This window comes from Thunnus thynnus, chromosome 10 (genome assembly GCF_963924715.1).
Source record: "Thunnus thynnus chromosome 10, fThuThy2.1, whole genome shotgun sequence".
Classification (NCBI taxonomy): Eukaryota; Metazoa; Chordata; class Actinopteri; order Scombriformes; family Scombridae; genus Thunnus; species Thunnus thynnus.
The window spans coordinates 21,811,002-21,833,082 of record NC_089526.1 but is presented as its reverse complement, the minus strand read 5'-3'; the positions used below and the strand labels follow the sequence as shown (position 1 = coordinate 21,833,082).

The 22,081-nt window shown below is 39.6% G+C and overlaps 1 long non-coding RNA gene across 3 annotated transcripts in view; it reads right to left on the bottom strand.

Annotated features, from left to right (window-relative positions):
* Window positions 1–22,081, bottom strand: part of LOC137191744 (uncharacterized) — a 116,375-nt gene that overhangs the window by 56,101 nt on the left and 38,193 nt on the right. For all 3 annotated transcript variants that reach the window (XR_010930439.1, XR_010930437.1, XR_010930438.1), the window contains one exon: window positions 6,927–7,055. This is a non-coding gene — a long non-coding RNA (uncharacterized lncRNA). The remainder of the gene's footprint in view (window positions 1–6,926; window positions 7,056–22,081) is intronic.

Sequence of the window (22,081 nt, the reverse complement as noted above, 5' to 3'; positions counted from 1 at the left end):
AGGTTTGGCTTCCCAAGAGCTTTGTTCGACCTCTAATGCTCAACAGCAGCAATCAAGCTCTCAGAAATGAGAGAGAGAGAGCACCAGGACATCTCTTTCTAACTTCTCTGGTTGGTAGCCAGTTTGTATCTCCCCAAGGCAGCACACACTGTCTGTCTGACCTCAACTGAACTCAACTCAACTGCTTACCATCAGCAGGGGTGCCTTAACATTACTTTAAGCCCTGGGGCTACGGATGTTTTGGAGACACCCCACCCAACCCGGGTCATAAAAATAAAAAATACAGACTTGGACTGGATAATTAACAAGATGCATGACAGATCAGATTAAAAAACCCCAAATCAAATCACTCTATATAACCGCAAAAGAATATCATTCCACTTTCACATTTGACCCAGGTCATTACTGTAGGGGTCTGACATGTCTTCTAACAGCTCTTCTCCTCTGGCTGTCAGCGCTCCTCCTTCTCTTCCCTCTACCTCAGAACACAATATTCCATCCTCCACAGCAGCAGACGTAGTAGCCCTATTTTCATCACTAGACGACACAGAGACTTGGTTGTCTGCTTGCAGCTGCTGATGAACACTGCTGCTTGTAGGCTTACTGGTAAAAAAAAAAAAAAGTCAGTGACCTTCGGCAAAGTTTCACTATACACTTTATTCTGTTTTTTGTTTTTTTTTCTGAGCACTGCTGAGATATGAAAACTTCATCTTTTGCACTGAAAACTCAGCTACAGCTAAACTGAAAGTAGACTAGCCAACATTCATGAAAGCTGGTTCACAGTGCCACGGCTACCCGATTGGTGATTTGATGAATTACAAAATGCAGATATATTTGTTCTACACAACAGTGCACTGATCATATCTATGCACAGGAAACCTCTGTGACTTCCATGGCCCAATATTGTTCATGGCAGTGGTGCAAATATATAATATTATAATTTATAATATATACTCTATATTTAAACTTTTTTGTAAACCTATGTCTTGTGAGGCCCCTAGTCCTCAGTAAGAGGCCCGGGTTTAAGCCCCAGTAAGCCTGTGCATTAAGGCGCAATTGGCCATCTCTAATCTTGCTGTTGATGATGTGGAGCTGAAAGAGATGAGAGTATGAAGCTAAAACTAAAAAGAGTTACAGAGAGAGAGAGAGATAAACTCCCTTTACATATCCAGACCAAGAGGCAAAAACCAAAGTCATCTCCTCCATTTAAATTGCTGTAAAGAAATGTAGTAAAAATTGATATAACTCAAAGGGATAAATTGAGTCAGTATTCCAAAATCAATAAAACAAGACATAATTCATTTGCTGGAATGCTGCAATTACTCCCCACATAAAAGAATATTCAGTGAAATCCTTGACTGAGAATACATTTAGGCAGAATGTGTCATTAAAACTATGGGTGAAACTGAGTCCATAGTCAGTGATAACCTACTTATTGAAACATGATGACATGAGAAACTGAACAGAATTCAAATCCCTTTTTGTATATTTATGACTTCCTATGCTATATTATAATGGATGGTGTTCCATTATTTCCTCATTTGTTAGGAAAATAACATTTCATTTCTTTAAGTCACTGTTTTGTTCTTGCTAAGCTCGACCAATGCACTCTCTTTTTCTCTAGCCTTTTTAAAACGAGTCAGGAAGCCGACAGCAAAACCTAACTATTCCTTACTACGTTATCAAACAAAGAGAAATGTCCTCCGCTCGTTCTAGTAACATCTCTGTACTCCCTCATGGCAGGGTTGTACAGCTCTGCTATACGGTAAACAAGGTTCTTCTTCCAGTGGGCATCTTTGGTCTGATAGCCAGCTTACGTGATCAGCTGCCACAGCATTACGCCGGGTTGCGTTTCAGCAAAAGTTCAGGTTCAACTTCTTCCCACACGGCCGCTGTGGTTTTTTTTTTGCTGCACCCCATGTGTTCCCCACTCCCACAGCCTAAACGTACTACCCCCATTCAAATGAATGGGGGGACTGGAATTTTTCCCGCATTGCCGGATATGGTGTGAATGCAGCCTTACTGTAATTTTATCATATTTTCATAAGTGATAATTACAAGACACAGACTGATTAATTTAATGATTTACTTCCAATGAAAGTCTTCTTTTTGTTCCCTTATTTAACTTATCTGTGAATAAGCATCTTCCAACCACAACAACTTGTCAACACAGATTTTTCCTTGCATGCCAATAAGGCATATTTACAGTTTAAACAGCATGAATTTGAAACTGAATTGAGACTAAAAGAATGAGGGGGTGGTAAAGCAATGAGTGACAAATGCATGCTAGAAACAAAAATATGGAGGGGAGCAGAAAGAGTTGAGATTCTCAACTACTGATAGAGGTTGGGAGTAAGGAATGAAAAAGGAGGACAGAGTGATAGAAGGGCAAGGAGAAAGGAAGGAGACATGAAAGGGAGAGAGAAAGATAGGGAAGGAAAAGGAGAGTGGGTGTTTATAAGCCAAAGACATAGTGAGGGAAATGATGGAGTTGGCACCAGGGAGCAAAGGTAGAGAAGGGGAGTGATGAGTTTGGAGGAAGAGTTCAGCGAAGGCCTTGGATCCAATCAAAAGACTGTTTTTGATTCTGTTTTTCATTTCACCTAAAATAATGTTTCAATAGTCACTTGCTCATAGCTAAGCACCAACCTTGGTCTTTGAATGGGTACTCGTTTTGAGCAAAACACTTCTCTGTGGCCCCAGATGAACTGCAGCTGTAGCTTGGGGAACCAAGCATTGTGGGATTAGCTAACCTTGTTTCACTCTAGGAACCTGTGAAGAATTATTCAGACTCTTTGTAGATGCGGTTTAGAACTAGGCACCTGATTGTTTAAAATTGCTTGAGATATTTGATCCCAAAGGTGACTGTAGCAGAAGCAGTTTTGGGTGCATGAATGGGATCATTTATTAAGGGAACCCTGCAGCAGTGAGTCACAGAATTCATTAATTGAGTGATACATTGGGAGTTTAATGATGAATATTTGTTGTTAGAATGAAGTTGGAAGAGATTTACAGATGCCATGACAAAGAGTAATTTATTTAAGTACAGTATGTTGTTTTGTTTGCCCCACTTAAAAAATAAAAAAATCAGTATGACTTTGACAGGCAGCACATTGCTGATTTGGGGGTAGACTTCTCCTTCACAGTGTTAAAATAATGCTGTGGGGCACTGATGGAAAAGTATTGGCGGTAATCATAAATATATGATACATCACTACTGCAGATTACGACTGAAATTTCTGCTCAGTACCCACTAATTCTCATAAGACATAAAATATTGATTAGGATCAATATACAGAGTTTGAGTAGTAAAAAAGAAAGAGAAACTGTGAGTTTCACAAACTGTGTGAGGTCTCAGTGCAGCGGTAGACGTGTTTACAAGAACTAAGCAAGAAGCACATACAAAAACAATCTCACTTCACGCACATACATACTATATGGTCATGCTTTATAGCAAGCACATACTGAAGTGTTTCGCAAGCACACACGGTCACATCACATGCACACAGAGAAACAAGTACATGTGTAAAATTCCTCAGAGACAAACTTATTTTTCATACATTTTTCAATTCTCAACAGTAGCTAGATGTGCACACTTCCTGTGAACACATAAATATACGCATAACTTTCTGTCACCGAAACAAACAAATGCACGTGAAGTTTCTCAAAAACGCAAACTTGTAAATACACATAGTATCTAACAAATGCATAAGAAAATGTGTGTGTCAAGCTCTTCACAAACTCATGCATATATGCATAAAGGTTCTCACATGAACACACGTGCAGTGCGGCTGTCTGCCTCCCACATGCAGTGTTTGTGACGCATAGGAAAAGTCATTAGACCCGCACTTCCTCTTCGAACAGAAGAGAAAGAAGAAAAGACTGTCTTGCATGAAACACACAGGAAATGTGTGGGTGACTGCTTGTACGTGTATCTCAGTTTGTGTATTTGTAAGTGCACATGCACGCGCATGTTTCCCAGTCTGAAGTTCTGTCCCTATGGCTGGTGACCAATGTCTTGTAATTGCTTGCCTTTGATTGCTTTCATTGAGTAGAGTACAGCTACAATTACAGTCAATTAAAAACACACAGCTAAGGGTTGGCTTGCTCAGCAGACAAAGTTGCACACTATGATCTTGTGGATTCAGCATTTGTCCAAAGCAATTCTTCAGATTTATACTTGACTGAATTATATTAAACTGGAAAGTTCCCACTATAATTATATATAATGACACATCACATAAAATGTGCAGCAAAGGTGAACAGACATTATAACATTATTTCAGCATCTTACAAAACTGGCTGAACAGGTACAACCTTAAATAACAGCAGATTGCAGCTATGTACAAACACAAAACACAGTATGGTAGGTAGCTCTGATCATGTGCTTGTCAAACGGGGCAACAAAATGCAAAACATCTTCACTCATACATGGCTTCAACTGTAGATTTTTGAGTTTCACAAGTTTCATTTCTCTTTACACAAAAGTACAAACAGTTTGAACTTCTGCTTTTTAATGGACAATGCCCCTAATTGTGTAACTAATCACTTGACATATTAGTGTGTGTGCGTGTGTGTGTGTGTGTGTGTGTGTGTGTGTGTGTGTGTGTGTGTGTGTGTGTGTGTGTGTGTGTGTGTGTGTGTGTATGTGCGTGTGTGTGTGTGTGTGTGTGTGCTTCTCATGTGTCTGCCAATACAGACTAATTTCACATAATTTTTCACATAATTTCCAAAGCAGTGTTGTGTTTCTTACTGTGCGTGGGTGCGGGTTTATCTGCATCCTGAGTCAACATCAACAGTCTGTGGTGTGTGTGTGTGTGTTTATGCGCCTGCGTGTGTGTATGTTGTCTGTGTGACTGTGTGTAGGTGTCCTTATATACGTGTGTGTGCTCGTCTCTAATTTGGCCCAAAGTCAACTGAGGGAAATGATTGACTGCGGCAATCTGTGAGAAAATGAGTGAGACAAGGAGGACAGAAAGAATAAAACAGGGAAGTAGGGCCTCGTAGAAATCCAAAACAACAAAGTCAGGAAGAGAGCCAAAAATAGAAAGAGGCAGAGGGTGAATCCTGGGGTTTGGACATCTGCTGAAGCTTCAGGAAACTCAATCACTTCATGCCTGAAGGTGGAAGTCTTACCTGTCTGCACTAAATCATGTCAACACACACACACATACGCAAACACACTCACAATGCCATGAAGACAGGTGAAGGACAGCTTTTCTCTCTTTCAGGGGTAAGTGTATCCCCCCCCCCCACACACACACACACACACACATGTGCGCACACACAACACAACACACACCAGTGGATTAATTTGGACACTGCATCTCATCTCTGCCTTCTTCTGTCATGAACATCTGTCACCTCAGCAGGAGCCAAACTGCTAATAAACATGCAAACGCATGCTCATGTGCATAAACACACTCATTATCTCTATTTCTTTCTTGTTCTCTTACAAAAACACACACATACACACAACTCCTTCAGTCAAAATAGATGACTAAATTTGGCCCCGTCTCCATGTGTTGCTGGTTCACAGTATTTCATCACTGTCTGTCTCCATACACACCTGCACCCACAGCCACCCAGCATAGCTCAGACATTTTTATCTCTGGTTTGTTTATTTACTTGTTGCTGTTTTTTCACCACCTTCAGGACACAAAACTATCAATGTTCATACAGTAATTTTTTATTCATACTGATCCTTATGCAATAATAAACTGCATTATGTTGTAAGAACTAAGACACCTGTTTCCTCTCAGATTCCTTGGGATATCACTTTCTTCACTGCTAACGGCAAATACTCTCTCAGGTGCTGTTTATTGGCACGTGAAAGGGGAGCACAGTCTATGCATGCAAGGTTCATCTCTGAATATTCCACACAGAAGTGGAAATCCCCTTATGCAACAGGCACAACATGCAGGTGTTACTAACTGTAATCTTTAGCTTCTTTGCTTTAGGGAGAACGTTTGATATTGCATTGTTCAAAGGGAAGGTTCTTGTGTTTCTAAATTATAATTTTTGAGATTGGTTTGAAAAAAAAATACATCTCTTTTGCAATGTGTGCATATCTCTTTAATTCTTGTTTCTCTCTACTGGCCTCTGTTGTTCTTTTTATTCACCTACAATGAATCCAATATACAGGGAGTATTTGTTGAAATATTCATGACAACAATGTGTTCCCATGAAATGCTGTTTTAAACCATGTTACATGCTGAAACTTATGTGATTTCTGCTTCTGACTCACTGTCTGACCAAGGTCAGGTGTAAAACAGTATCAAACTTAAATCTTTGAAATGTCTTTTTAACACTGACTTAACTTTGTATGTGAAAACAAAAAATCAATAAGGCTGTGGAGGATTATTTGTTGAACTTTTAGGAAGTTTAGAAGGGTTCCTCTCAAACTGCAGTAAATGTTCCATCCTCTGCACTTTCACAGTTTGTGGGTTTCTGAAATTAATTCTATACATCAACATTTCCTGTTTCTAACTGTAAACAACCTGCATTGAAGCGATTTGCTGGTAACCTTTTGAACCTTTTTGAACTGTTGCAGCTGAAATGTCAGCATTGACTATGTAATTTTTGTAGTGTGATGTAGTCAGTCACTGTGGATAGCTCTGTCTCTTTCAGACCAGTACCAGTAAATAGCTCTCCACCTTGCAATGTAAATATACATTTACTTTACTCCTTATTCCTTATGTTCGGGTCTGGTGAAAAAAAAGAAAAATATGTCCTCACATTAAATTAAACAGTGTTGATCATTAGCAAACACTGCACAATTACGTGTATCCATAATTTCTGTATGTTTTTTCTGTATTTCATATTACTATCTAATTACATCATAAATACAGGAAACGCAGTAGCTGTAATTTTAAAGGTTATTAGTGTATATTGCCAGTAAAAAACACATTAGCTTAGTACCTTACCTTAGCTATCCAATTCCCCTGCACATTCCCATTGTGGAGTCAGTGAGGATTCCTCCAGTGTTAATTAAACCATCTGTCTTGGAGAGAATTAAGGTCGTGATCTCCCAGACCTCTCCACTCACGCACTCCCTGAGAAGAAAAGAGAGAAGAAAAGAGACTTAATGAAGGAATAAAAGGATGAAATGACTTAATGAACCGCCTAACGAGGCCTGCGGCCATTTAATAAGGGCTTATTAAAGCTTAATTAGAGCAATAATCCAGCTTGTTTGGAGTCATTCAGTGTTGACTTGTGGCTGATTGTGTTTTTATGGCAACTGGATAAACAAGGAAGCATTGTCATTTCGCAGGAAGGAAGATAATTTGGACTGTGTGTGTGTGTGCGTGCGTGTGTTTGTGTGTGTGTGCATGTGGTGCAACAAACAGGGATACCCAAAATGATTAGGTGATCTTCCAATCACATTGAGGCCCTGCAGTCTTCATCTGGTCACATGTTCAAGTTTGATTTACACTCTCACGCCTCCTCCTGATCATCAAAACAGCTAAACCCAAGTAGACCTCAAACAAAATATATGACCAATATTTTGGTCATATATCATGTTACTCTAAGGATATCAAGGTCGTCCCTTTTGTCAACACTTGATGGTCAAATGTTCAGTTGCTCAAAAGTATTCAGCAGAAGTTTTGTCATATATTGTATGATACCTTCTGAAGGCACCCAACATGCTACTTATAGAAACATATGCTGTCTACTTATTATACTGGGACTCAACTTGCTGACTAATTAAATAACTGTATGACTATAAGTCCTGACTGTGAGAATTTCATACAGAGGTTGTTTTATTTGGATCTTGGTTAATGAGTCACGTGGTTTGTATCACTAATGATTCAGCTGGCCGACTCCTTTCCTCATTGATTCAAACACAGTACACAATGTTTCTGCTATACACAACAGCATGACTCATGTGAGTCAGATACCAAGCTGCATTGTGCCTAAGGACACATCTAAAGAGAGTGTAAGGTATACAGGACACTTGAGGATTCAAACTTTTATTATTCAGCCATTACCGCTTAGAGGACTGAGTCAAGCTCACAGCATGTAGTATTCCACTGGTACGTGGATTCCCTTCATTACTATGGCTCTCTGCCCCGTCTCTGAATGATTCATTTTATATCAGTGATTCAGATTGTTAATACCCACAGGCCCTTATATGGGGTTAGTAATATCCAGTGGTTGCAACAATAAAATGAGTTACTCTTCCTGATCACATGGGAACCCCAAATGACCCAGACAAACAACACTGCTTCCTGAGCCATAGAGTTTGTTTAAGAAATGTTGATTTCAAGACACTGAAATGAAATTCTTCATCAGACAGAGAGGCAGTACATATACTGCTTGAGGATCTATGCAGAATATTGTCTTGATTTGTCTGTTCACAACTGTCTTAATTTTAATAACACTGATGGTATGCTGCAGGATGGTGAACGGTCTTGGTGTATCACCAAGACAAGTGTTAAAAGAGGTCAAATTGTGAGGTCAACTGTGTAAAAACTTGACTTGAGTTTTGTAGTTTAAAGGTAGAGTCAGTCATTCTGGAGAAAGATTGTTGATATTTGAACAAAACACCCAAACAAATACACCCCTCCCTTCGTGCTCCTTCAGGAGCTCCCCCCCCCCAAACGTGCATTGCCATGGCAACAACCAAAAGAGATATATGGCAGAATCCAGAGCAATGTGTCTGCTTCTGTTCCTCTCACACTTTATCATGAGCGGAAAAAAAAAATCGTCTCATGTGAGCACAACAGTCCATCCACACCCTCCGCCACTCTGCGGCCTCCGCGTTTCTCACTCGACCTGTGTTCAGTTTCTCTTTCCACAGAGGCAGCCGTCTGTTAGCTGCAGCTCCTAGGGAGCTGAGAGGACAGCAGCCAGACAAACTGCTTTCACCAGGCTGACTGACAGCAGGAATTTACTGAACCAAAATAGTTTGCATGTCGACTCCACAGGAAGAAATCAACAGTGTTTGTATTTATCGATTCATTGATACAGATAATACGTTCAAAACATATATACAATGGGATATTTGTGTGATTTAAACAGCTGCTTGATCAGATTACATTTCACTAAACATGATAGAAACAGACTCGGAGCGTAAAAAAACATGAGACTGTCTCGGATTCAGTGTGGATTGATACATTTAATAAAATGAAAGCATATCTGTTCCATGAGAAAACACTTTCTATGTGAATTGGCTACAGCCTCTCTCTCCCACCATTCAGCGGGTGCTAGAGATGGGAGACTGTCATGTCCTCACACAGACAGCTGCTCTGATGACTTCTCCCCTGTCTTGTGCATGAGTATGAACGCCCCTTATTGCTGACTGGCTGGTATAGTGTTGTGTGGCTTGCTTGGAGCCAGTGTCAGTGCTGTGTATGGACAGTGGATTTTTTTTCAGTGCACACACAGAAGAGACAGCTAGCGGACCGTGAGGACATATTCACTAAATTTGGCTAAAAATGTATTGGATTAGAAATCGCTGACTCTACCTTTAAGACAGAAGTGGATCTGCCTTCTTAGCCACTTCAATACAGTAAACACTCAGTGGCCATTAAAGGAACAGTATTTAGGGAAAGAGCAAAAAATGCTTGCAAATGTGAAATTAGAGTGATACTGTGTGGGTTTGTGGGTAGGTAAAAATAACTCAAATACCTAAACATGTGCACACAAATTCATACACTAATATGGACATGAACAATATTCTGATTGCTTTATTTATGGCGCAGGTGGCAGGCACATTGTCACTGTGGTAGCAATATATATACATACTCCTCACACACCCCACATAGACGTATTAACCAATGCTAGAGCTAGATTTTAACAAGATGACATCACCCAACTGTCAGCTCTCCGTGAAAACACACCACTCTGTTATGGCTGTGTATGCATGTGCACGCATGAGTGTGTCTCTAGCATTTTGGGCATTTGGCATTTTTTCAGTGGCACATCATCTACCATGAATAAACACATGCACACACACACACAAGCTCTCTCCTCTCTCTCCTTAGGAAACTGCTGACAGCTAACAAACACATACCTTTCTAGCACCATGGTCATCATTTCCCACCATGCTGTCACTTTTAGGGCCCTAATCCACCCGTGGATTTTGACACACAACTATGTAAGTCAGTTAGCAATCACCCAAGCCAGAAGGATTTAATTCATTTTGCCTGTAGCTCTTTTGGTTTTAGTTCAACACAGTTAAGTGATTCCCTCGAGTATGCACGGTAGATGAACCCCTGCTCCCAAGTTTCACTAATTTACTTCCTTTAATTAAAACCATTTGCAGGGTGGATGAGGCTTAGTACTCTGTGTTTAAATCAAAACATGATGGGATTTAGGTTTTTAATCTTGAGTGCTCCAATGTGGTTATGATTTTTTCAAATGCTTTCGATCAGTTTCAACTTTTACACCGCTTTCAACGTCTGGGAATTATGTCAGTTACCCTGAGGGCAGTCTGAAGTCACACACCAGAGGGTCATTAACTGACTTTAGACATTACAGTGTAGATTCACATGGAACATTGCATAGAAATGTGTGACAGCATTTCATGAGGAAGGATTGAACCCTTACAGTCACAGTTCATGGACCGTGTCTCTGGCAAGTCTGCTGCTCTGCTAAAACACTTCAATCCCCTCCATTTATTTCTAGAACGCCAAACAGCTGACTATTCCTGCAGAAGGGCCAACGATTTCCATTGTTGTCATATATTTCTCCTCTTCCAGACATATGTCAATTTTATGTCAAAGGATTAGGGATGCCAGTTATTGTTCTACAGCATGAGAATGATGTCAGCTTTCCTACAGGACCTTCTCTGTGAGATGTAGACAGCAAAGCAGCTGACAATCCCTGCAAAGATGCCAACACATCACATCATTTACAAAAGTATGTCCTTGCTCTTCAGATCTGTCAGCTGTACACTAGAGAGTTATAAGGGAGGAAAATGAATGATGTCATCTTTCCAACAGGGCTTTAAATCTCACTGTTATTATGCTAAAGCACTGAGCTCTGGGAGGTGATGATGATGATGGTGGCGGTGGTGAGAGCGGTGGTGATGATGAAGATGATGGCTGGTGCAGTGGTCATGGTGGTGATGACAATGATGATGTAATCATCCCTCAAGCATTTTCCCTTTTAGTTTTACATCATGAGCTACTTCTCTTTTGGTAATGCTATAGAGGAAGAACTAGTTCTCTTGCAAGCTCAGCTGATCTTCCAAACAAAATCACTTGACGAGTAGAGGCAGCAGACTACACTTATGTCCACATCAGTGCATTATTAGTATCATTCATGTAACATACTGTAAAAAGTTTACTTTGAATTGAAACGTGATGTCTTACAATGTTTATTATTGTCATCTGAATGGGTAAAAAATGTATTATGTTTATTGGTACTTGGGTCCCACATGATCTACTTACATATTATTATGATAACAAGATTTTTTTTTCATATTTTCAGGTTTCATGTTCCTTCTAAAATCTGAGCAAGGACATACAGTACCAGCTCCCCCACTCTCGACTGAAAGTTGATTGGGAAATCATTAGCCTGATCTAGGGGCATTGCTGGTGTTTTGTTAAATAAAGCCCACATGTCCTGGACAAGTCTAAACATAGGCTCCAGTACTAAAGAGGCAGTCCATCCTCTATTGCCCTACTCAGCACTGATGAGACACTAAGCTTAGTGTTTGTACCTTGATAAAAAACAATTACTTAAACATGCTCAAGTTTCTAATGTGAGTGAATGAGCCCCTCCTGTAGCCATCATTGTTTCCATTGTTTTCAATTTTTTTTAATTCTAAAGATTCCCTGCTATTATCCAGTTAAACCCCTGTGTCTTAGCTCCTAAACTATAAACTATGTCACTCTGCCACTGGGCTTCTTGCTCATTATGGTTAAACCAATAATACATGCAGAGGAACTTTAACTGTTAAAACGTTTCAACACTAAACAGCTGACTATGCCAGAGCTCTTAAAAGGGTAGCATACACAAAAATCAATTTGACGCTTGAAATCAATATCTTTAGCCACATCATAGTGAAACACATCAATACCAGCCAGAGTGTCAACATTACTGTGATACTGTAAAGGATGCATCTGTTGCAACACTGAGAGATTAAAACCTTGATATTTAATACAGAGTCTGATACAGAAATTGGAGATGTCATCCCTGCTTTGGTCCCTCCTAACATATCTCACACCATCTTTTGTTATGCATGAACTGTCGAAACTAGTGCACTTTTGCATCTTTACAAATAGTGCATAGAAAAAATAAAACTGAGACTCACGCTTTAATAGTTAATGGGCATCTTTATTTTTGTTTGTTTCCATTGGTTTCTGTTGTTTTCAACAATTTCTCATTTCCTACATTTTCCCAGCTACACCCTTGTGTGTTAAACTATATCTAGTTTTACACAGGGCATGATGTCATTCTGCCTGCGGGGCTTTCCCACATTCATGGCTCAGCTGATAACACATGTGGTGGAGAACTGTGAAAACACATGGGTGTGTAGCAGTTTTAAACTCCTAACCCATATCAACCTACCCCGAGAACCAGAGAGGGAAGGGGATTTGGCAGGAAAAACAGGGACCTTTTTTCCCCCAACAGCAACCAGCAGCTTTAAAGCTCATCTAAATTGTGATTACCTTGGCTGAATACAACAACCCAGCCCATGTTGATGCAGGCAGGCTACAGCTGTGTCTCACTCCATAAAAAAACTCCAAAACGTATTTCATAGTCATTCCCTTCACTTTGCTGACTTAAAGAACTACAAGCTCCTTTTGAATAAATCCACAGGACAGGGTGCAGGGCGTTTTAAATGGTCAAACACAGTGAAGCTGTTGAATTCGACATACTGCATTGCCTGAGACTTGTTTGACATCAGTGTAGGTTGTGGTTAAACACTTGATCCACACTGCTACACAAACCAAACACTACTCCACCAACAAGCCAGTGAAATGTCAGCTGTTTTCACTCAGTTTAACTGTGTAGGGAGTCAGGGTAAGTAAAGTAGCGTCTGCTTATATACAGGGATGGTTTTAGGATAACATCAGTCTGGTCTTTTGTGGGTCTGCAGTATACCAGCAGCCTATTCTTTGTCAAACCCTGTAGAACTGAATGAAATGTCTGGTGCTGAAATATAACAGTTTCATGCATGCAGCTGTGCAAAATGAGTAAAAAGTAATACTGAGTTTAGCTGTACCCTCCCCCATGTACAGCGTTCATTTCAGTTTCCTGGGGAGGACACTGAAATGAACTCAACTCCCACTGGGCACTCACAGGATAAGCTCAGCTGATATGGACCATCGAGAGGAAGCCGGACTTGTTTATGAAGGAAATGACATCATTAGGCTTCAATCAGTCAATGGCCTCATGCTGACAAGATAATGATGTTTGAGAGAGAGAGAGAGAGAGAGAGAGAGAGAGAGAGAGAGAGAGAGAGAGAGAGAGAGAGAGAGAGAGAGAGACAGAGAGAGAGAGAAAGAGAGAGAGAGAGAGAGAGAGAGAGAGAGAGTGAGTAGGCGGGCAGTGTTTAGTTTGGTTGTATGAGTCACATGAAAGGTGAACGGGTGCACCATGGTTATTTTAAACCTCATAGTCGAGTGCTTAATAGATCCGGTAATTGGCTGCTAAGCAACATTTTAATTTTATAATGTTAGATTAATGGTCTGTTTCTTCATTTTCTGGTCTTAAACAAATATTCAGTATTGAAATGTGGGTCAGATTTTCTCACACGGGAAGAATGTGAGGAATTTGCTGTACAAGTTGCCTGTTGCAATATCTTCGGTGCAGTACATACTGTGTTGTTCTATATCTACATAGTGTTGGAAGATGGATTATGACACAAGGACAGAAAATTAACTGTTTTCTCAACAAACATACCATATTGAAAGCATAAAAGCAACAGGTGGTAAAGATTTACTAACACTTTTGGATATTGTACAATCTGCATATATCAAAGCCTCAGAGGTCTGATGTCACTTGTGGACTGGATGGAGATGAGCACAAGCAATAGGAAGATTAAAATAAATTCTATTCATATTTCAGAATTTGATAGGATCCAGTGAGGAATTTCAATGAATGTCTATGCAGAACATTTAATTTTCTTGGACAACCTCGACTCCTGAGGGATTTGGATAAACAAGATTTTCCGGTAAGTAAAAATTATTAAAAGATAAGCAACCTATTTCTGTTTCTGTATTGTAAAAGTCCTTTTTTTCTTTCAATGTTGCTGTTCCAAGTCTATTCACTCACACAAGGGACCATTACAACTTTCCAAAACAACATTCTGTTGCTCTGCACTTTCTATAAACTGCTCTGTGATGACCTCTAATTGTCCTGGGGATTGGGACAGCGTGATTGAAAATAAAAATCCTTCACGCCAAAAAAATGACTGGAGGGGGTTTGGAGGAGCTGTTGGACCTCCCAAGAGCAGAGCTGGACTAAAGCCCAAAAACAAAGCTTGCTGCTGGGTTAAGGATCTTAGAATATGCCCTGGATTATGGAGCCAGAGAGCCAGAACATGCCCGGGGACAGTGGTGGAAAACTAATACTGATTTTGGCTAAGGAGGGATACTGAGTTGTGTGAGAGACAGTTTGTTCAGTGTTGTTAGGATAATGACAGTATTCAGGGGATAAAAATAATGGATTTTAGGAGGGGGGGGGGGGGGGGCGGAGTTTGCTGTTAGCCAACAGTTAGTTTATAGTGCAGACAGCTGTTTTCCCTCCATTTATCCATGAGTGGTGGCCTAACATAATTAGAAATGATCACTCCTGCTAAAAGAAAAAAAAGTGCAATATAGTCCATTTTCTGCATGTAAATCAAATATTGAAATGTGTGGCAGAGTAACTGGCATAGACACAAAAACTTAAAATAAAGCATGGACTTTGTGGAGAAAGACATGATTTGAGGAAGACTTAGAGGGGATAAATGAAGTGAGGGAATAAGTCTAGTTCAGTACAATGGTACAAATAAATGAAACATGAGGAAATAAATTCAAATAATCACCCCAAATGAAATGTGAATTCTCATCAAAAGGGACCCAGAACTAATCATAATTACATTATATGGTCACTACCGCTGAGCAGATTGCCCAGAATTCCACAATTTCTAGAAATTCATGGTTTGCCAAGCTCAATAATGGTACAGGTTGTTATGTGCAAATCCACTGATAGAATGCTAGGCAAATAACAGGGGTATTAGGGTTATAAGATTTCATTATAGTAATGGCCACTATGGGTCCCAGCAGTAAACATTAAGTTCTTATGACTATTCACAAGCAAAGACCAGTAATGTTGAGGCAGATTCAGGGAAGTGTATTAACCAAAATAGTAAATTACAGCACTTTATTATATAATAATGCCTTGAAACCACTGAACATCACAGACTGACATTCACAATGTGAGGGTATCTAAGTGCATTTCTTCATTAAGTTCCATACATCAGTATAAGTGTTTCAGCCAATATATTTGACACACATACGGTGTATTTTTAATGAAAACATTTTCAAAGGTCTGTCAAAGATTATCTTTCCAGGTCTAGTGACAAAGAAGTAGAAGGTGTTAATTTACACAAACAGAATGGTCCCATCTGGCCTGATTAACATACTACATTGCTAATGCTAACTTTTAATGGTGTGATCATCTCACACGCTCATTTTCACTGAATTCTTAATGCAAAATTAGCATATTAGAACAACATATTGTGTCTCACTAGCTCAGGGGCCTGATGCAAGGTGGTGCCATTTTTGTCTTAAGCTGCAGTTTGAACATTGAACAGTATTGGTGTTCATTGAGACACATAGGAAAAAAGATAATTTACAAACACGTGGACTTGGACAAGAATGTAATTTGATTTATTGCATGTTTTTACAATAAGTCTAACAGAAATGTCAAAGTTAATCAAACCAGTGATGCATCGCAGAGACGTTATTTTTTTCCTCAGAATGCATTAAGAATAAAAACAATTCTGTCATTAATGCACATCTGTATGAATTCATTTCACTGTGTATTCTGTTCAATATGTCCAGCTGTATCAAAATAAATTTTGAGTGAAATTAACTTATTATTTTTTTAATCATGAATTAATTTTGCTCTCCCAATAATTTTTTCAAAATCAGCACAACCATTTAAATTTTTCTTTCTCAAAAGCAGAGAACTTTGTTGGAAGAGTATGATGTGAGATTTGAACTCCAATCACTGAAATGCATGCAGCACAGACTGCAGTCTCACTGATCCGCCCCCTACACACCCACCCGCCCTTCTCCACACACACACAACAAAACACTGTCCTCTGCAGAATCTGTCGCACTAATAAGTCACAGGATCTCTTCATGCAAGGAAGAGGAAACATAAAATAAAAATGCAAACGCCGGCAACAGCCCTTTAATGTTGCTATAAATCAAATAGGACCATCAAAGGTATAGCGGGTTGCTGTAGTGGAATAACACCCTCCGTTAGCACAGACACACATTCATGCACACAGATAGATAGATAGATAGATAGACAGATAGATAGATAGATAGATAGATAGATAGATAGATAGATAGATAGATAGATAGATAGATAGATAGATAGATAGATGTTTTACATATATTATACCTCACCTCAGCTATTACTACTTACCACTTCCTTGAACAGTGACATTCAGTCCTTACTATAGATAAAAAGGTTTTGATAAGAGTGTTTTTGATGAGTATTTGTGGCCCTTAGTCACACATGCACACAAGCTTCAGACCACCACTGGAGCCCATAATAACTCTGGCTATCAAAGCAAAAACTGGCTTTCTCTTTAGCCTAGAGAAAGAAGTATCAAGAGAGAGGGAGAAAGAGATCGGAGAGCAGAAGACAGGTGGGAGAGAGAGAGAGGAGGAGGGAGGGAGCCTACATATTTCACCTCCATTCACCTGCTGACATGGCCTCTCAAAGAAACCTTTCATTAGACCTTCAGAACAGCCAGCTTAGTGTGTCCAATGCCGTCAATTTAGCTGTCATATTACACTAGCTCACTTTCTGCTCTTTCATCTAAGGGATTTTTCATCTCATGATTTTCATACGGGGGATTGGCAAAAGAGGTGCATGTGCAGAAAGCCTCAGAAGTCAAACCATCTAATACATCAGTTAAGTGATTTAAGGTTCGCATGGTTAACCTGCACACACCTGAATCCACCCTTGCAGAAAAAGTGCTTAAGGAAGTAACACCTTGAAAGAGTCTTTCAGCAATTCATCACTTAGAAAAAGGTGTATTTGCATTACTTTAGCTTTTATCATTCAGGCATATTTGATCTAATATAATCTATTACTCTTGGCAAAACAGCTGAAACCACCCTTATATGCAGCGTTTCTGTGTTCCATGACTTAAAATAGGCCATGACCCATATTTTATTCAAATATTCTTAGCACTTTTGGGGTTTTTTCAGGTGTGGGTTGACAACGAGCTATACACCTCAGGTTCATTACAGTTTTTACACTGACTTTTTTTGGATTTGGGTGGGGTTGGGCTCAATCTTTCTTGGCTGACTTGAGCTTTGCTGCAGATATGTGTGGTTCGCATATGGGATCTCAATGGGTCCTTTCAGAAGGTGATAATTTAGTCTGCCAACACCTCTTCTAAATCATTAACTTTAGGGAAAGATGGCCAAGCCAGCTTATTTTTTCACATAGCTGTGCGGTGAGAGGAATGCTCAAAGCATACAGAGAAAGCAAGAGTAAGAGAGAGATAGACTCTCAAAGCTCTCACCTTAAAATAGAGCACATTAATAACATTCTGATGTTGATGTAAGACTTGAGAGGATTGGATGGTTTCACTTTCCACAGAACGAGCTCAAACTACCCTCCCGTCTCTCGCAAAGTGTTTTAGGCCACCCACATATCATATAGAGACTCTCTATACACTATACAGCTAAAGACTGGTGTCAGCAACTTCTCATACCATCCTACTGCCTCTCTTTTTCTCTCTCGTCCTCCCTCCTTCATCCTGTCTGCTTAGACTGACCTTCAGAAATTTTACAACTTTAATTCATGTTCACATTATATAGTCAATAATAAAAGCACACAGCAAAGCCGCCAATGCACAAACTAACTTCAGGGTCTGGAAATACAGCTATTAAAAATAATCTAACATTTAAGCTCCCTTTTCCTCTTCTTTTTCTGAACCTTTTATAGGCAGACTGCAGTTTCCTAAGAGCTGCCCACCTGTGACCAATTTCAACAAGAATTCCTGAAGAAAATAAGGGAAAGTAGTTAGGGGACACAATACAAACATCATTTGCATACATGCAACCACACACACAATGCTGTTTTTATTCAAACTGAGCAGAACTGACAATACAGACACGCCATAACATTTTGCAGCCTCACTGTTTAACTTAGCTCTGGTTTACACAAATATCAAAGCTTCTTACTCCAGCGATTCAACAACTTTGTGTACAGTAGCTCAGCTGAAACTGGAAGGCACAGTAACTAATCCATTGTCACTCCAACAGACAAAAGTGTACAGTAAAAAACTGCTAGCAAAGACTATTACTATTCACAAAGCACCTTAGAGGTCTAAAATGTTGGGTAAAAGACACCAAAACCAACATTTAGAGAAGTCTAACATGTTCCTGAAAACTGCACAGCGTAGTTTAGTGTGTTGGTAGTCATATGTGGCAGCAAAAAGTAACTAAGACAAAGAAATAATGAATTATACAAGTGCATTTCAGCCAAGTGCACACTAAACATCTTCTTTGTTGCTGGTTGGGAACAACATTCATGTGAGTTTCAACTCAGCACTTTTGCCAGAGTCCTTTACTGTTGCATTATTATTATCATTACAATTGGAGCAGAGTTACCTAATCTCAGTTAGGGCTGGTAACATACATGCTGTCACAGCACAAGAGCAGTCAACACTAAATCCCATTTTTTCATTAGCCATGATGAGATAATGAGAACAACAAAAGGCAGTGAAGGGTATTGTTGTGCCACCCTCTGCCTCTCCCAACTGTAGTGATGTTGTTCTGTAGCTAAGCTTGACCTCTGGCCTCCCTGTTTGGGAATCAATAAAATCAGAATATGTCTATGGGGGATCAATAAAACATCATATCATAACTGTTACTACACATGAGCTACAGATCTACATGAGGCTTCTTTGAAAGCTTTATAAACTTATGATCTTCACATGATAATGTCAATGCAAGCCTGTGGATCATTCAATAGTCTTTGTTTATTTTTAAAGGCTTTCATACAGGTGTGAAAACAGTGATAATATAAGAGAAATAACAGAAATACATCACTCACTAATGTGTTTTCCTTTGCATCCTATCCCTCTATACGATTCAGTTACTTTGATAAGTGTTATTCTCATTGCATTCTCCAGTGACATGATTATTTTCTGTCAAGGTTGTTGCACTGCACATGCTGTTTCAGCAGTGTATTTATCTGCCAAAGACACCTCAACTACTTGGCACTGTGGAAGCTAAGAACAGTCTCCAAGCAAGCCTGACAGACATGATCAAATCAAAGTCCTATAAAGAGAAATAAACACAATCTGGGTCATGAAAGGTCACAAGTTAGTGACAAAACTACACACACTTCAGACATATGTCCACAGAGACACAAACAGACAAACAAAAACCAGAATACAGGCAAACACACATGCAGACAGACACGCACAAACACACACACTTTGGCCACCCAGGATGAGAGAGAGAGATAGAAAGAGAGAGAGAGAGAGAGAGAGAGAGAGAGAGAGAGAGAGAGAGAAAGAGAGAGAGAGAGTGAGAGAGAGAGAGAGAGAGAGAGAGAGAGAGAGCGATGGAAACTTTAACTGTGTTTATAACCCAACTCTGGATTATAGGGTAGACTGAAAAAAGAGAAATAGAGAGAGAGGAGTTTCGGTTGCACAGCTGTAAATAATTAAAATGCAGCCCTCCCCTACTCTGTCTCTCTCCCTCTCTCTGACTCCCACATACACACACGAATGCACTCACACATACACAGAGTAACCTCTATTATCTTTATTATAACTTCCCTTCCTGATATATATTAGTTGTTGATTTTACAGAGAAGTTTTTAAGAACAAGCACAGCAGGCACATCTTGTTAAAATGCAAGGTGTGTGTGTTTCTATGTGGTTACTATGCAACAAGTACTCCAAATTAAATGACAAAATATGTTGTTGGTCGGTGCACTCCAGAATGTCTCATAGAAGCATTTTCTGGTCTGATGCCCCTATCGGCAGGGCGACATGATTTGTCTGTGAAACCAGCACAAATCACTGTTAAGAAGATATATGTTGACAACACTAGGGTTGAGTATTGGTTTGATTTAGGGAAAGATCATGGTTTGGGTTAAAATAAGTACTTTGTTAAGGTTAGGGACAATCGTGTTGACTCACAGTTGAGAACACGAAAGGAATGGCGATCTCCTGTACTAAAGTCTTATGTTTTGTTGACCCACCCATCCACCGCAACATTCTCCTTTCGCAGACTTCGCTCTATAATAACGTCACCTAAATTCCTCCTTTATGACTGCCATAATTACTATGGCCACTAGAGAGCTTTGACACTTGAACGTAAATGTTCTTCTGGGCCACTTGCTGAAATGACTGACTGTTTTTCTGTTTTTCTTGGGAGGACAGTTTCTTAGTAAGGTAACTCAGGTAGAAAGGAATGTCTTCCAGGGCAGGTTATACCAATGTTGACAAGAATACACACACACACACACACACACACACACACACTTTCTAACCAATGTCTTACTGTCTGCAAATACTTTGATTTTACTGTCAACTCACAATACTTAACTAATGACAGTCTTGACATGTACTAATTTACAGCTCAGTTTTTTAACGTATAGGAAATCTAAAGACCATCTTATTGTTTGATTCACTTTTTGATATCTGAATTAAATTAAATTATCTTGCTCTTGCCTTTAACAAGTGTCTGTCTACTCCTGGTCCAAGTCTCTCGCACTAAGGTTTAAAGGTTGGCTGAGGGGCTAAATATGGATACATTAATTACTTTGGAGAAATTTCCATCCAAAGTTATGTGCAGTGTAAGTTGCTTGCCCTCACTCTAAAGTCATAGACATGGGACAGGGTCACTGACACACTGCCGGATTAGAAGTCAATAATCTTACCCCACAAAATCCACACAAAGTTTTGGCTGCAACAAAAATCATTTTGAAAAGTTTGATAGCCACTGTGTGTAAAAGTCAGCTGCAAACCATTTACTGTGGAGGCTGCAGACTAGCTGCCAAGTCTTAAACAGCATGTCTTATTGGCAAAGCTAACACAGCTGAAAGCCTTATAGATGAAAGACACATACTGTACAAGGCCTGAGGCTCATAAAAGCATTTATAGTGTTAACAAGGCTGGGAAGATTACTTTCAGAATGTAATCCACTACAGATAAGTGATTACCTGCTTAAAACTCTAATCAGTGAGACATTTCTTTGGAACCACTTAAGTCTTTGAAAATAAACAGAGACTGGTTTTCCTAGTTATGGCAAAATGAACCCACTCATAGACTTAAATGATTCTCCACATGACAAATGCTGACATGTTTTAATGAGCATGAGGGCCAGGACAGGGGGAACAGAAGTGATGCAGATGGAGTGCAGTGATTACACTTAAAAGAAACAGTACAAATCTTGCAGAGCAGCATTTATCAGATATTTTATGATAGCTTTGAATGGCACACACATTAAATGAAAATAGAATTCCCTCCCTCCTAGAATTCCCTCCTTGCAGTGCTCTTTTTCCTTCAACTAAAACATACAAACTAAGAACAAAGTTACAGAATAGTTCAAATGTTGATGCATCTTTTAAAGTTGCAATACATGACATTCAGCCACTAGATGTCGCACTATGGCACCAGCATCTCAAACCAAAACAAATATGCGCAACATTTACACAATAAAGTTGGGGGGGGGAGAAAGCAGTCCTTGAAAGGACAGCTCACGAAACTCAGATCAAACTGTCAAACTAGGCCGTGCTGATCAAATATTGATCAAGATTCTGTTACTGCTTTGCCTATTTCTCAAATGTTTTCAGAAACAGACAGTGTACTGTTTAGCTTTATTTGAGAAAGTTTGTGACACAGCCGCCATCTTGGAAACGGACAC